The sequence below is a fragment of the Macaca fascicularis genome, chromosome 11 (assembly GCF_037993035.2).
Source record: "Macaca fascicularis isolate 582-1 chromosome 11, T2T-MFA8v1.1".
In the NCBI taxonomy this organism is placed as follows: domain Eukaryota; kingdom Metazoa; phylum Chordata; class Mammalia; order Primates; family Cercopithecidae; genus Macaca; species Macaca fascicularis.
The window spans coordinates 94,389,774-94,403,797 of record NC_088385.1 but is presented as its reverse complement, the minus strand read 5'-3'; the positions used below and the strand labels follow the sequence as shown (position 1 = coordinate 94,403,797).

The window sequence follows — 14,024 nt, the reverse complement described above, 5'->3', positions numbered from 1 at the left end:
ATTTATTTTGTTTTTGAGACACAGTCTCACTCTGTTGCCAGGCTGGAGTGCAGTAGTGTGATTTCAGCGTGCTGCCACCTTTGCCTCCCTGGTTCAAGTAATCCTTCTGTCTCAGCCTCCCGAGTAGTTGAGATTACAGGCATGTGCCACCATGTCCAGCTAATTTTTGTATTTTTAGTAGAGATGGAGTTTCACCACGTTGGCCAGGATGGTCTCGATCTCCTGACCTCATGATCTGCCTGCCTCGGCCTCCTAAAGTGCTGTCTTCTCATATTTTAATCAAAAGAGAAGCTATTTTAAAAAATAACTACTTTATTACTTCAGTAATTCAACTTCCTGGGAGAAAAATGTCTAGAACTAGATTTTTGATGTCATCAGAAGCTACACCTCAGGGTAACTTAATTTCTGCATCAGGTTTTCTATAGGTTCCATGAAGCTCTTGAACAAAAAGCCAGCTTTACGGATACCATTTCCTTTCTGCCCAGCCTAACCACCAGATGCAAGTTGGCACTGACCTACATTCTAAGTTCTTTCCACACTGTGGATATTCTCTTGGCTCTAACTGTGAAACCAGTCTCAAAGCATCTTTTGCTACCGCTTTCAATTTCTACTGATCCTTAGCAGATAAAGTGGTAAATTAGTTGTTTCTCTCTACCCAACATATTTGCTTTGCTTAAAGTGTCTTTTCCTCTAAAATGGTGAGAATTAATGAGTTGTACCATCATGGATGCTGTACTTTCTCCAGCTGTATGCTTGTAGATCACCCCTCGGCAGTTTCCCACCTACAGTGGACCCAGCAGACATCGTTGGTAAGTTTTAGCACTGAGATTATAGACCTTTTGCACAAGAGATTTCTCTGAATGAAATCAAGGAACAGAATGGTAAGAAAGTCAAATGCCTTTGTTTACATTGCTATTTTCTGCCTAAACATTTGTATAGATTTTAAATTTAGTAACATTTGCACACTTTTTAACGTACATTTTCTAAATAGCAAAACTTTTTAGTATATATTTTCTGATTTGGTCCAATGATACCTGTATAAAAACATGGAAGGCATTTGTAAATCACGTTTTCCCTATAAGAAAACTTTCAGGCCAAAAAATTTATGAGTGATCTAAATGGTAAAATTTATATATAACAAAGCCAGGTATAAAAGTAAGTCCACTATACATTTACATTAGTCATGGGAAATGATTGACATTTGACCAGATTTTGAAAGTAATTGCAAATTATGTATCTATATTTAGGCTATATTCAGACCTATAAGTCGTTAAAGTTTGTTAAAGGTTTAGACAAGTATCATTTTGCTTGGAATTATATATATATATATATTTATATCAGCCATATTTTGCCATGTTCAATTGGGAAAAGAGTTTGTTAGTTACTCAGCTATTATCTCACATATACAGACCCTCATTTTATTCTATGCTTTGAAATACAGGGGCTATGCTTTTTGGCAATTATGTTTTCTCTTTCCCAACTGACTTCCTGTTACATTCTATCAATAAGGGTTCTAGCTAAAGGGAAACTGGAAAGCTAGTAATGACCTTGCCTCTTGGCAGCAGCAGTGAGTTCCCTTATTGCTCCCTCACTTTCACACTCCCAGAACTAGCCTCATTGTGTACGCTTCAAAGGTAACAGCACAAGCCAGGCAATGCCCCTTTTCAAGGGTCTACATCCCAGATTTGTGGATCCTCTGATCGTCTTCCAGACTACTTGGTTCTAACAACACCAATTCTTTCCCTTTTTTCCCCCACCCCTTGGGTGATGGTAAATGCTTTCTGAACTTAGAAGATTTTTATTACCTCAGTGTTACTTAAAAAATATTCTTTAAAACTTATTTAATTCATTTCTTATATTTAACGATTGTGAATAAAATAACAGATATGGTTTTTATTTGATTAACTGGTCTCTGCCTGATTGTTAAGTTAGAAGAGGGAATGTAGTTGAAAAAGAAGAGAAAATAGTATTGCAGCATATTAATTAATGGATTGATAAAATGATAAAAATTTGCAGGATGACTCTCTTCTTATGTGTTCAGAAATATGTAAACATACCTATAATTCTGCCATGCTCATTTGTTTTCAAGTCCTGATTTGTTGATTTTATATATTAAAAGGAAAATTTTAAAATTCCTCTCTCTTGGAAAGAGTGAAAACTTTTTCTTACTTCTATTTGCTCCTGAATCCTATGAATTAGTAAAATGAAAAAATTACTATGAGGAGGGGCTGGCAAGATGGCAGAATAGGAACAACTCTGGTCTGCATTCCCAGTGAGATCAACACAGAAGGCAGGTGATTTCTGCATTTCCAAATTAGGTACCTGGCTCATCTCATTGGGACTGGTAAGACAGTAGGTGCAGCCCACGGAGGGTGAGCCGAAGCAGGGTGGGGAGTCACCTCACCTGGGAAACTAAAGGGGTTGGGGAACTCCCTCCCCTAGCCAAGGGAACCAGGAGGGATCTTGTCGTGAGGGATGGTGCACTCCAGCCCAGATATTACACTTTTCCCATGGTCATCACAACCCACAGACTAGGAGATTCCCTCGGATACCTACGCCACTAGGGTCCTGGGTTTCAAGCACAAAACTGGGTGGCCATATGGGCAGACACTGAGCTAGCTGCAGGAGTTTTTTGTTTTGTTTTGTTTTTTGTTTTTCATACCCCAGTGTCACCTGGAATGCCGGCGAGACAGAACCGTTCACTCCCCTGGAAAGGGGGCTGAAGTCAGGTGCAGACCCTACCCCCATGGAGCCCAGAAAGCTAAGGTCCACAGGCTTGAATTCTTGCTGCCAGCATAGCAGTATGAAGTTGACCGGGGATGATCCAGCTTGGTCGGGGGGAGGGGTGTCCACCATTACTGAGGCTTGAGTAAGCTGTTTTCCCCTCACAGTTTAAACAAAACCTCTGGTAACTTCAAACTGGGTGGAGCCCACTGCAGCTCAGCAAATCCGCTGTAGTCAGACTGCCTTGCTAGATTCTTCCCCTCTGGGCAGCGTATTTCTAAAAGAAAGGCAGCAACCCCAGTAAGGAGCTAATAGATAAAACTCCCAACTCCCTGGGACAGAGCACCGGGGAGAAGGGCAGCTGTGGGTGAGAGGTGAAGCCAGCTGGACTTCCTGGGGGCAAGGGGGGGACTTGGAGAACTTTTCTGTCTTACAATGGTATTGTAAAATGCACCAATCACGGCATCCCAGATAGACTCTTTGGCAGCAGTGACTCTCCAAAACCGCTGAGGCCTAGACCTCCTCACTGCAGAGAAAGAAGGACTTTGCACCTTCTCAGGGAAAGAGTGTTGTTTTTACACTAACCAATCAGGGATGGTATGAGATGCCACCTGGCATTTACAGGAAAAGGCTTCTGAAATCAGACAATGCCTTTCAAATTCTGATACGAACCTCTGGAGTTGGGTGACATGGCTTCTCCCCTTTCTAGGTCCCATGACAGCCATCTTGCTATTACACACCTTTGGGCCCTGTATTTTTAACCTCCTCATCAAACTTGTTTCCTCCAAGATTGAGGCCATCAAGCTACAGATGGTCTTACAAGTGGAACCCCAAATGAGCTCTACTCACAACTTCTTCTGAGGACCCCTGAACTGACCCACTGGCCCTCTGACTGGCCTAGAGAGTTCCCCTCTGAAGGACACAACAACTGCAGGGCCCCTTCTTCACCCCTATCCAGCAGGAAGTAGCTAGAGAGGTCATCACCCAATTCCCAACAGCAGTTGGGGTGTCCTGTTTAGAGGAGGGATTGAGAGGTGAAGCCAGTGGGACTTCCTGGGTCAACTGGGAACTTGGAGAACTTTTCTGTCTTACAAGGGGATTGTAAAATGCACCAATCAGTGCTCTGTAAAAATGAACCAATCAGCATTCTGTAGCTAGCAAGAAGTTTGTAAAATGCACCAATCAGCACTCTGTAAAACAGAACAATCAGCACTCTGTAAAATGGACCAATCAGCAGGATTCTAAAAGTAGCCAATCATGGGGAGGATTGAGAAGAGGGCATTCTGATAGGACAGAAACAGGACATAGGAGGGGACAAATAAGGGAATAAATGCTGGCCACCCCAACCAGCAGCAGCAACCCCCTCAGCTCCCCTTCCATGCTGTGGAAGCTTTGTTCTTTCGCTCTTCACAATAATTATTGCTACCACTTACTCTTTGGGTCCGGGCCATCTTTAAGAGCTGTAACACTCACCGTGAAGGTCTATGGCTTCATTCTTGAAGTCAGCAAGACCACAAATCCACCACAAATGGACACAGTTTTATGAGACTTAAACCTTCCTGCCTGCCAGCTCTGAAGAGAGCAGCCAATCTTCCAGCACAGTGCTCAAGCTCTGCCAAGAAACAGATTGCCAGCTGGGCATGGTGTCTCATGCTTTCCAGTACTTTGGGAGGCCACGGTAGATGGATCATGAGGTCAGGAGTTTGAGACCAGCCTGGCCAACACAGTGAAACCCTGTCTCTACTGAAAATACAAAAATTAGCTGGGTGTGGTGGTGGGCACCTGTAATCCCAGGTACTTGGGAAGCTGAGGCAGGAGAATTGCTTGAACCCAGGAGGCAGAGTTGCAGTGAGCCAAAATTGCACAACTGCACTCCACCCTGGGTGACAGAGCTAGACTGTCAAAAAAAAAAAAAAAAAAAAAAAAAGAAAAAGAAATAGACTGCCTCCTCAAATGGGTCCCTGACCCCCATGCCTCCTGACTGGGAGAAACCTCCCAGCAGGGATTGACAGACACCTCATACGGGAGAGCTCTGGCTGGCATCTAGCAGGAGTCCCTGCGGGACAAAGTTTCCAGAGGAAGGAACAGGTAGTAATCTTTGCTGTTCGGCAGCTTGTGCTGGTGATACCCAGGAAAACGGGGTCTGGAGCAGACCTCCAGCAAACTCCAGAAGACTGGCAGCAGAGGGACCTGTTAGAAGGAAAACTAACAAAAAGAAAGGAATACCATCAGCATCAACAAAAAGTATGTCCACACAGAAACCTCATTTGAAGGTCACCAATATCAAAGACCAAAGGTAGGTAAATCCATGAAGATGAGGAAAACCCAGTGCAAAAAGACTGAAAATTCCAGAAAACAGAACGCCTCTTCTCCTCCAAAGGATCACAACTCCTTGCTAGCAAGGGAACAAAACTGGACCGAGAATGAGTTTGACGAATTGACAGAAGTAGGCTTCAGAATGTCGGTAATAACAAACTCCTCTGGGCTAAAGAACCATGTTCTAACCCAATGAAAAGACGCTAAGAACCTTGAAAAAAGGTTAGAGGAACTTCTAACTAGAATAACCAATTTAGAGAAGAATATAAATGACCTGATGGAGCTGAAAAACACAGCACGAGAACTTCATGAAGCATACACAAGTATCAATAGCTGAATCAATCAAGTGGAAGAAAGGATATTAAAGATTGAAAAACAACTTAATGAAATAAAGCATGAAGACAAGATTAGAGAAAAAAGAATAAGGAACGAACAAAGCCTCGAAGAAATATGGGACAATGTGAAAAGACCAAACCTGTGTTTGATTGGTGTACCTGAAATTGATGAGGAGAATGGAACCAAGTTAGAAAACACTGTTCAAGCTATTATCCAGGAGAACTTCCCCAACCTAGCAACACAGGCCAACATTCAAATTCAGAAAATACAGAGAACACCACAAAGATATTCCTCGAGAATAGCAACCCCAAGACACATAATCATCACATTCACCAAGGTTGAAATGAAGGAAAAAATGTTAAGGGCAGCCAGAGAGAAAGGTCAGGTTACCCACAAAGCGAAGCCCATCAGACTAACAGTGGATCTCTCTCCAGAAATCCTACAAGCCAGAAAAGAGTGGGGGCCAGTTTTCAACATTCTTAAAGAAAATAATTTTCAACCCAGAATTTCATATTCAGACAAACTAAGCTTCTTAAGCAAAGAGTAAATAAAATATTTTACAGACAAGCAAATGCTGAGAGACTTTGTCACCACCAGGCATGCCTTATAAGAATTCCTGAAGGAAGCACTAAATATGTAATGGAAAAACAAGTAGGAGCCACTGTAAGAACATATCAAATTGTAGAGGCCATAGACACTACAAAGAAACTGCATCAACTAATGGGCAAAATAACCAGCTAGCACCATAATGACAGGATCAGATTCCCATATAACAATATTAACCGTAAATGTAAATGGGCTAAATGCCCCAATTAAAAGACACAGACTGGCAAATTTGATAAAGCATCAAGACCCATTGATGTGCTGTATTCAGGAGACCCATCTCATGTACAAAGACACACATAGACTCAATATAAAAGGATGGAGGAATATTTACCAAGCAAAGGGAAGGCAAAAAAGCAGGGGTTGCAATCCTAGTCCCTGATAAAATAGACTTTAAACTAACAAAGGTCAAAAAAGGCAAAGAAAAGCATTACATAATGGTAAAGGGATCAATGCAACAAGAACTACTATTCTAAATATATATGCACCCAATACAGGAGCACACAGATTCATAAAGCAAATTCTTAGAGACCTACAAAGAGATTTAGACTCCCACACAGCAATAGTGGGAGACTTTGACACCCCACTGTCAATATTAGACAGATCAATGGGCAGAAAATTAACAAGGTTATTCAGGACTTGAACTCAGCTGTGGATCAAGTGGACCTAATAGACATCTACAGAACTCTCCACCCCATGTCACCAAAATATACATTATTCTCATAAACACATTGCACTTATTCTAAAATTGAGCACATAATTGGAAGTAAAACACTCCTCAACAAATGCAGAAGAATGGAAACTGTAAAAATCAGCCTCTCAGACCACAGTGCAATAAAATTAGAACTCAGGATAAAGAAACTCACTCAAAACCACACAACTACATGGAAACTGAACAACCTGCTCCTGAATGACTACTGGGTAAGTAACGGAATTATGGCAGAAATAAATAAGTTCTTTGAAACCAACGAGAACAATGACATAAGGTACCAGAATCTCTGGGATACAGCTAAAGCAGTGTTTAGAGGGAAATTTATAGCACTAAATGACCACAGGAGAAAGTGGGAAAGATCTAAAATCAACACCCTAACATCACAATCAAAAGAACTAGAGAAGCAAGAGCAATCAAATTCAAAAGCTAGCAGAAGACAAGAAATAACTAAGATCAGAGCAGAACTGAAGGAGATAGAGACACAAAACACTGGTAAAAAAATCAATGAATCCAGGAGCTGGTTTTTTGAAAAGATTAAAAAAATAGATAGACCACTAGCCAGATTAATAAAGAAGAAAAGAGAGAAGAATCAAATAGGCACAATAACATTTGATAAAGGGAATATCACCACTGATCTCACAGAACTACAACCAACCATCAGAGAGTACTCTAACTCTAAATAACAAATAAACTAGAAAATCTAGAAGAAATGCAGAAATCACTGGACAAATATACCCTCCCAAGACTAAACCAGCAACAAATTAAATCCCTGAATAGACCAATAGCAAATTCTGAAATTGAGGCAATAACTAATAGCCTACCAACTGAAAAAAGCCCAGGACCAGACGGATTCACAGAGTAATTCTATCAGTGATACAAAGAGGAGTTGGTACCATGCCTTCTCAAACTATTTCAAACAATAGAAAAAGAGGAAATTTTCCCTAACTCATTTTATGAGGCCAGCATCATCCTGATACCAAAACTAGGAAGAGAAAAAAACAAAAAGAAGAAAATTTCAGGCTAATATCCCTGATGAACATCCATGCAAAAATCCTCAATACAATACTGGCAAACCAAATCCAGCAGGACATCCAAAAGCTTGTCCACCACAATCAAGTCGGCTTCATCCATGGGATGCAAGGCTGGTTCAGCTACCTAATGTAGATGACAGGTTGATGGGTGCAATGCACCACCATGTCATGTGTATGCCTATGTAACAAACCTAGATGTTCTGCACATGTATCCCAGAACTTAAAGTATAATAAAAAAAGACTATTAGCAGAATAAGTTTTCATGACATTTGTTTCCTTTCCCTGATGAAATAGAAATTCCCAAAGTGAAATTTTATTCTATAAAAATAATCTCTTTTTTCCTAGGCTCTTTTTATTTAGTGTGTGGTATAGTGCCTGAGGCGCTACAGAACTGATGCATCTGCTGGCACACTTTGAACATAAGTCAATGATACAAAGCAGCAGGAACTACACGGAAACTATCAAATTAAGTGTCAGAGCAGTCGTCAATCTTTTTATTTCCAAAGAGAGCCAACTTTGCAAATCAATAGACAGTATAGTGTCTAGGGCTTTCAGTTTAGTGGCAATGTGGGTGTCAGTAGCTGCAGTATTAGTCTTCAGAATCAGTGCCATGGTATAATTTGAGTTGTTTCTCCTGCATATTCCACCAGTAACCCAGTATTTTTGTAATGTGTTCTTTTTTTCTTATTTGAAGGTAGGGGGGCAGTTAAATATACTAATTAGCTTCTGTTGCATGCAACTAAGAAATATTAATGATATGTTCAATTTGGGCTGTCACCAAGATGGGAGATGAAAAAAATTAAAAGGATTTTATAATTAAAACCTGTATGTATATATGTAAATTTAAACAATAGCATGTAAATAGTATATATAATACAGTATCCACAATATATATAACATCTACATATAAACACATAGGTGTATATGTACATATATATTTACAAATAGACATATATGTATAATGTGTGTGCCATACATGTATACACTCACAATCATACATACACACACACACGCAGACCAATTATGAGTTAACTAGGGTCAAGTTCAAATATTTCATACATTTCATAGTTACTGCTTTTATAAAAGAACTTATATGCTTTTGTAAGGAAAAAATATCTAATTCCTATTTTGAATTTCTTTTCTTTTCCCATTTTTTCCCAAGTTTACATTAGAATGTTAGAAAATTACATTGGCTGGGCCCAGTATGGAGACTAAGGAGCATCTACTAAATAAAATTTGTGATTTATAATTTAAGTGAGGCATGCGTTCTTATATCTGTAACCAAGATAACATTTTTCTTAACTAAGACAACTTTTTCCTATTTTTCCTGACATAGCAAAAGCGTTATATATCAAAATCTGAGACTCTCAGTTGGAAACAGACATTGGTAGAAGGAAAGCAGATGTAAGAAGTGGGCATTCTGCCAAGGTTGAGATACCAGTAAGAATGCAAAATATTTTTCTATGAGTCTGACAATGCCAAAAAGAAAACTGGGGGCTGTCATGAGCACTTTGTATTCCAGGGAGTAGCTTGATAAGGTGAGACTGTGTAATGTTAAATAGAATTATTATAATTTTCAGCGACCTATTAATATCAGGTATAGCAAAATAGATTTGCCATAAAACCAATACTTCCAGTATTAATTTAAAATGAAGAAACGTCCCACTACCTTCAGGGGCCAAGTTTATGAAGCTGGGACAAATACAAATGATTACTTTTATTCCCACCCCTAATCACCATATTTTATTTCAGAATTCTGATTCAATTTTAGCCTGAAGAAAAAAAAATGCTATCATGTAATTTCCAGATTCTGTATGATTAACTTGGTTAAACTTTGACTTATTCGATGTCTTTCGTTCTTTGTGTCCGTCAACTCCCTCTTGTATTTAAGTCCTAATCCCAATGTTTACCATTTTAATGCACTTTTGCGGATATCTCACATTTTTTCTGCCTTCCCGCCTTTTCCTTTCTTTTCTTTTTGTGGTGAAAATGCTAACACAACAATCGATTGTTTTCTCTGCTTCTACACCTGGGTGTTGTGCTGAAATAATTCATGTATTCTCTCAGGTTGGTGTCACTACTTGTTTCTCCCCTCAATCGGGTTATCAGTTTCTGCTATAAAATTATTTAAATTTCTTCAGTAAGTCCTTCCCACCAGCAACTGTTTTAAACCTTTTCCCTTCAGCCTGCTAACAACTTATCTTTCTCTTCATACAGTGGCTTACACTTACTTAGTGAAATGCCCTCTGTAAACATGTCCTCGAATTGAAGCCCATTCATCCTTTCTTCCTAACATTTTAGAAAAACAAATAGATTTCTTTTGTCAAATCCAAAGTCAACACTCCAGCTGTGTCCTGAATGGCACCTCCTTTTCCCAATTCTTTTACATTTACACTTACTTTCATGTATTAGCTACATTTTTTTTTGTCTGTTATTTACTTTCAGTCTTTGTTTAAACAGACTTGAGTGTCTTCCATTATAAAATACCCTTTCTACTTGACATCGCTTCTTCTCTAAGGCCCTGTATCTCCCTTCCTCTTTATGGTTAAGTAATCTAAATGTGTGTTTTTCATGATCTTCCATAATATTTACTAAGATATGTTCTGAAATCTGTGTTCTACTTCTATCTACTCCCCATAGCGACCTCTCAACTGCTAAAAAGAATGAAACATATGTTGCCGTCCTTTTTTTCACTTTTTGCCTGTTTTGATTCTGTTGACCACTCATTCTTTCTTGAAATTGTCTCTTTTTAAATTTTCTTTTTCTTGGTGTCTTTTGTGGGCTTCTTGTTCTTTCCCAATTCCTTATGTGTCTGTGCTTTTTTGAATATTGCTTTTAGGTCCCTCCTTTCTCTTTACTTATTATCTTTGGGATAAGATATCACTTCAGTTACTAGCTCCACATTCATGATACCCAAATATATATTTCTAGTCTGAGATTTTCCTCCCAAACTCCTGTCTTATTTATCCAACTGCTTGTTGTTATTTCCTGCCTCTCTTGAAATGCAGTATGACCCAAACACTCAAACCTCCCCTAATGAAGTAATGCCTCCTGGTTTTTGGATCTTAGCAAAATATTCCCACCACCAGTGCAACTACTTAAGCTAAATGCTGAGTATACACTGATGACCTTTTCTAGTTCAGTGTCTACGCTAACTCCAGACCAGTCAATCACTAATTATTTTTAAGTGTCTCCAAGACATGACTCCTTTGCCACTGCCATTATCTTTATCTAGGTTTCCTCCTCTCCTGCCTGTATTATTTCCCCAGTCTTTTTACCTAGGCACCCTGTATTAGTCCATTCTCACACTGCTATAAAGAACTTCCCGAGACTGGGTAACTTATAAAGGAAAAAGGTTTACTTGACTCACAGTTCTGCAGGGCTTGGGAGGCCTCAGGAAACTTATGATCATGGTGGAAGGGGAAGCAGGCACATCCTTCCTCACACGGCTGCAAGAGAGAGAAGTGCCAATCAAAGGGGGAAAAGCCCCTTATAAAACCCACTCACTATCACGAGAACAGCATGGGAATAACCAACTCCACGATTCAATTACCTCCCACCGAGCCCTCCCACAACACATGGGGATTATGAAAACTGCAATTCAAGATAAGATCTGGGTGGGGACACGGCCAAACCATATCGGACCCTGACTGTAATTTTACTCTCTAGCCATCGTCATCTTTTATAAATAAAAATCTGATCAAGTCACTCCTGCAAAAGATTTTTTTAGTGTCCCATTTCCTTAAAATAAAAGGTAAACTTCTTGACTCAAAACACAAAATCATTTAACATACGTAACTCTTGCTTATATCTCCACCATAATTTGTTGATTTCTTCAACAAACATGTGTTTATTAATTATTTCAACAAATATGTGCTTGTTTATTCATTAATTCAGCAAAGTGGTCTTGACATGCATTATGTTTTAGGCATTGTTATATATACTGAGGATATAGCACTGTAAAAAAATAGACAAAGTTTCTACCCTTATGACAATCATATCAAGGATGGTATACTAGTCCATTCTCTCACTGCTACAAAGAAATACCTGATACTGGATAATTTATAAAGAAAAGAGGTTTAATTGGCTCAAAGTTCTGCAGGCTGTATAGGAAGCATGGCTGGGGAAGTCTCAGGAAACTTACAATCATGGTAGAATGAAAAGGGAAAGCAGACACATCTTACGTGGTTGGAGAAGGATGAAGAGATAAAGGGGGAAGGTGCTACACAATTTTAAAAAACCAAATCTCATGAGCACCCACTTACTTACTATCATCAGAGTAGGCCTGAGCAGAAATCCACCACTATGATCCAATTGCCTCCCATCAGGCCCCAACTCCAACACTGGGGATTACAATTTTGTGGCAAGCCAGGCCATACTAACAACTGTTTAAGTAGTGACTGAGTCGTTAAGTTAAATACTAAAAGCCCGTGCCCTTATACAATGGTTGGGATATAACAAATGCCCATCAAGGCTTTTGCCTCGGCATTTCCTGGTCCTTAAAGCATGAAAAAATACCTAAGGAATTCTTAAGAGGACCCAGTTTGAATTAAACAAGTTTCATTGTGGGTCTGAAGACACTTCCCAGGCCTCCACAAACAAGTTTATTGGGGGTCTGAAGGACCCCCTAAAACCTCCATGATTTTGCATGAGACAAGATAAGAGTAATCACCCCAGCACCTAGACCCATTTACATAAAGTAAATTTACAAAGGCTCCAGAGGAAGGTCTTCAAAGTTAATCACTTATGTCTTTAGATGAATGCAAATTTACATGTAGACATATAGCTTAGAAGATACGTAAGCTCTGGAAAACTTTGTAATTTTGAGTCAGTCTGGTGATAATTTCCAGGTCTTCTCCCTTTAACTGGGTGGAGAAATAAAAACTCTTCCTCCCCAGTTCATCTGCATCTCATTACTGGGACATGAGAAATAGCAGCCTGACCCTCAGTTGGGTCTTGGAACAATTTGACATGAGATTTCGGTGGGGATGCGGACCCAACCATATCATTCTGCCCGTAGCCCCTTCCAAATCTTATGTCCTTCGTGCATTTCAAAATACAATCATGCCTTCCCAACAGTCTCCCAAAGTGTTAACTCATTCGGGCATTAACTCAAAAGTCCAAAGTCTTATCTGAGACAAAGCTAGTCCCTTCTGCCTATGAGCCCACAAAATTAAAACAAAACAAAACAAACAAAAGTTAGTTACTTCTAAACAAAAGTTAGAGATACAATGGGGCCATAGGCATTGGGTAAATGCTTTCACTCCGAAAGGGAGAAATTGACCAAAAGAAAGGGACTATAGGTTCCATGCAAGTCCAAAACCCAGCAGAGCAGTCATTAAATCTTAAAGCTCCAAAATAATCCCCTTTGACTCCATGTTCACCTCCAGGCCACTCTGACACAAGGGGTGGTCTCTCAAGGCCGTGGGAAGGTTCAACCCTGTGCCTCTGCAGGGCTCAGTTCCCATGGTTGCTCTCACGGGCTGGCATTGATTGCCAGTCACTTTTCCAGGTGCCCGGGGCAGGCTGTCAATGAATCTGCCATTGTGGAGTCTGAAGGACAATGGCTGTGTTCCCACGGCTCCACTAGGTAGTGCCCCAGTAGGGACCCTGTGTGGGGGCTCCAATCCCACATTTTCCTTCCACACAGCCCTAGTAGTGGTTCTCCATGGGGGCTCTGCCCTTGCAGTAGACTTTTACCTGTACATCCAGACTTGTCTATACATCTTCTGAAATCTAGTGGAGGCTCCCAAGCTTAAACTTTTGTATTCTGTCTACCTGCAGGCTTGACATTAAAGCTGCCAAGGCTTATGGCTTATACCCTTTGAAGCAGCAGCCTAATTCTCCAGGTCCCTTTAAGCCTAGGCTGCAGCTGGAGCAGCTGTAATGTAGGAAACAGTGTCCCAAGACTGTGCAGGGCAGCAGGGCCCTGGGCCTGGCCCATGAAACCACTCTGTCCTCCTATGCTTCTGGGCAAAAGCCTGTGATGAGACTGTCTGTGATGGGAGTGTCTGGCCCAAAAGTCTCTGAAGTGCCTCCAGGGTTTTCTTTCTTACCATTGTCTTGACTATTGTAATTACCCTTTTTAGTTATGCAAGTTTCTGCAGTCTGCTTCAATTTCTTCCGTGAAAATGCTGCCAGGTTCTTTGCTAATGTGTAACAAAAGTGACTTTTGCTCCAGTTCCCAATAAGTTCCTTATCTCCATGTGAGACCTCATCAGCCTGACCATCTCTGTCCATATCACTATCAACATTTTGGTCAAAACCATTCAACAAGTCTCTAGGAAGTTCCAAACTTTCAT

At 40.2% G+C, this 14,024-nt stretch overlaps 1 long non-coding RNA gene across 1 annotated transcript in view; it reads right to left on the bottom strand.

Moving 5' to 3' along the window:
• LOC135966109 (uncharacterized) overlaps positions 1-11,187 on the bottom strand; it is a 31,083-nt gene extending 19,896 nt beyond the window's left edge. Inside the window, exon 1 of the long non-coding RNA XR_010579212.1 lies at positions 11,093-11,187. This is a non-coding gene — a long non-coding RNA (uncharacterized lncRNA). The remainder of the gene's footprint in view (positions 1-11,092) is intronic.
• Between the last annotated feature and the right edge of the window lie 2,837 nt (positions 11,188-14,024).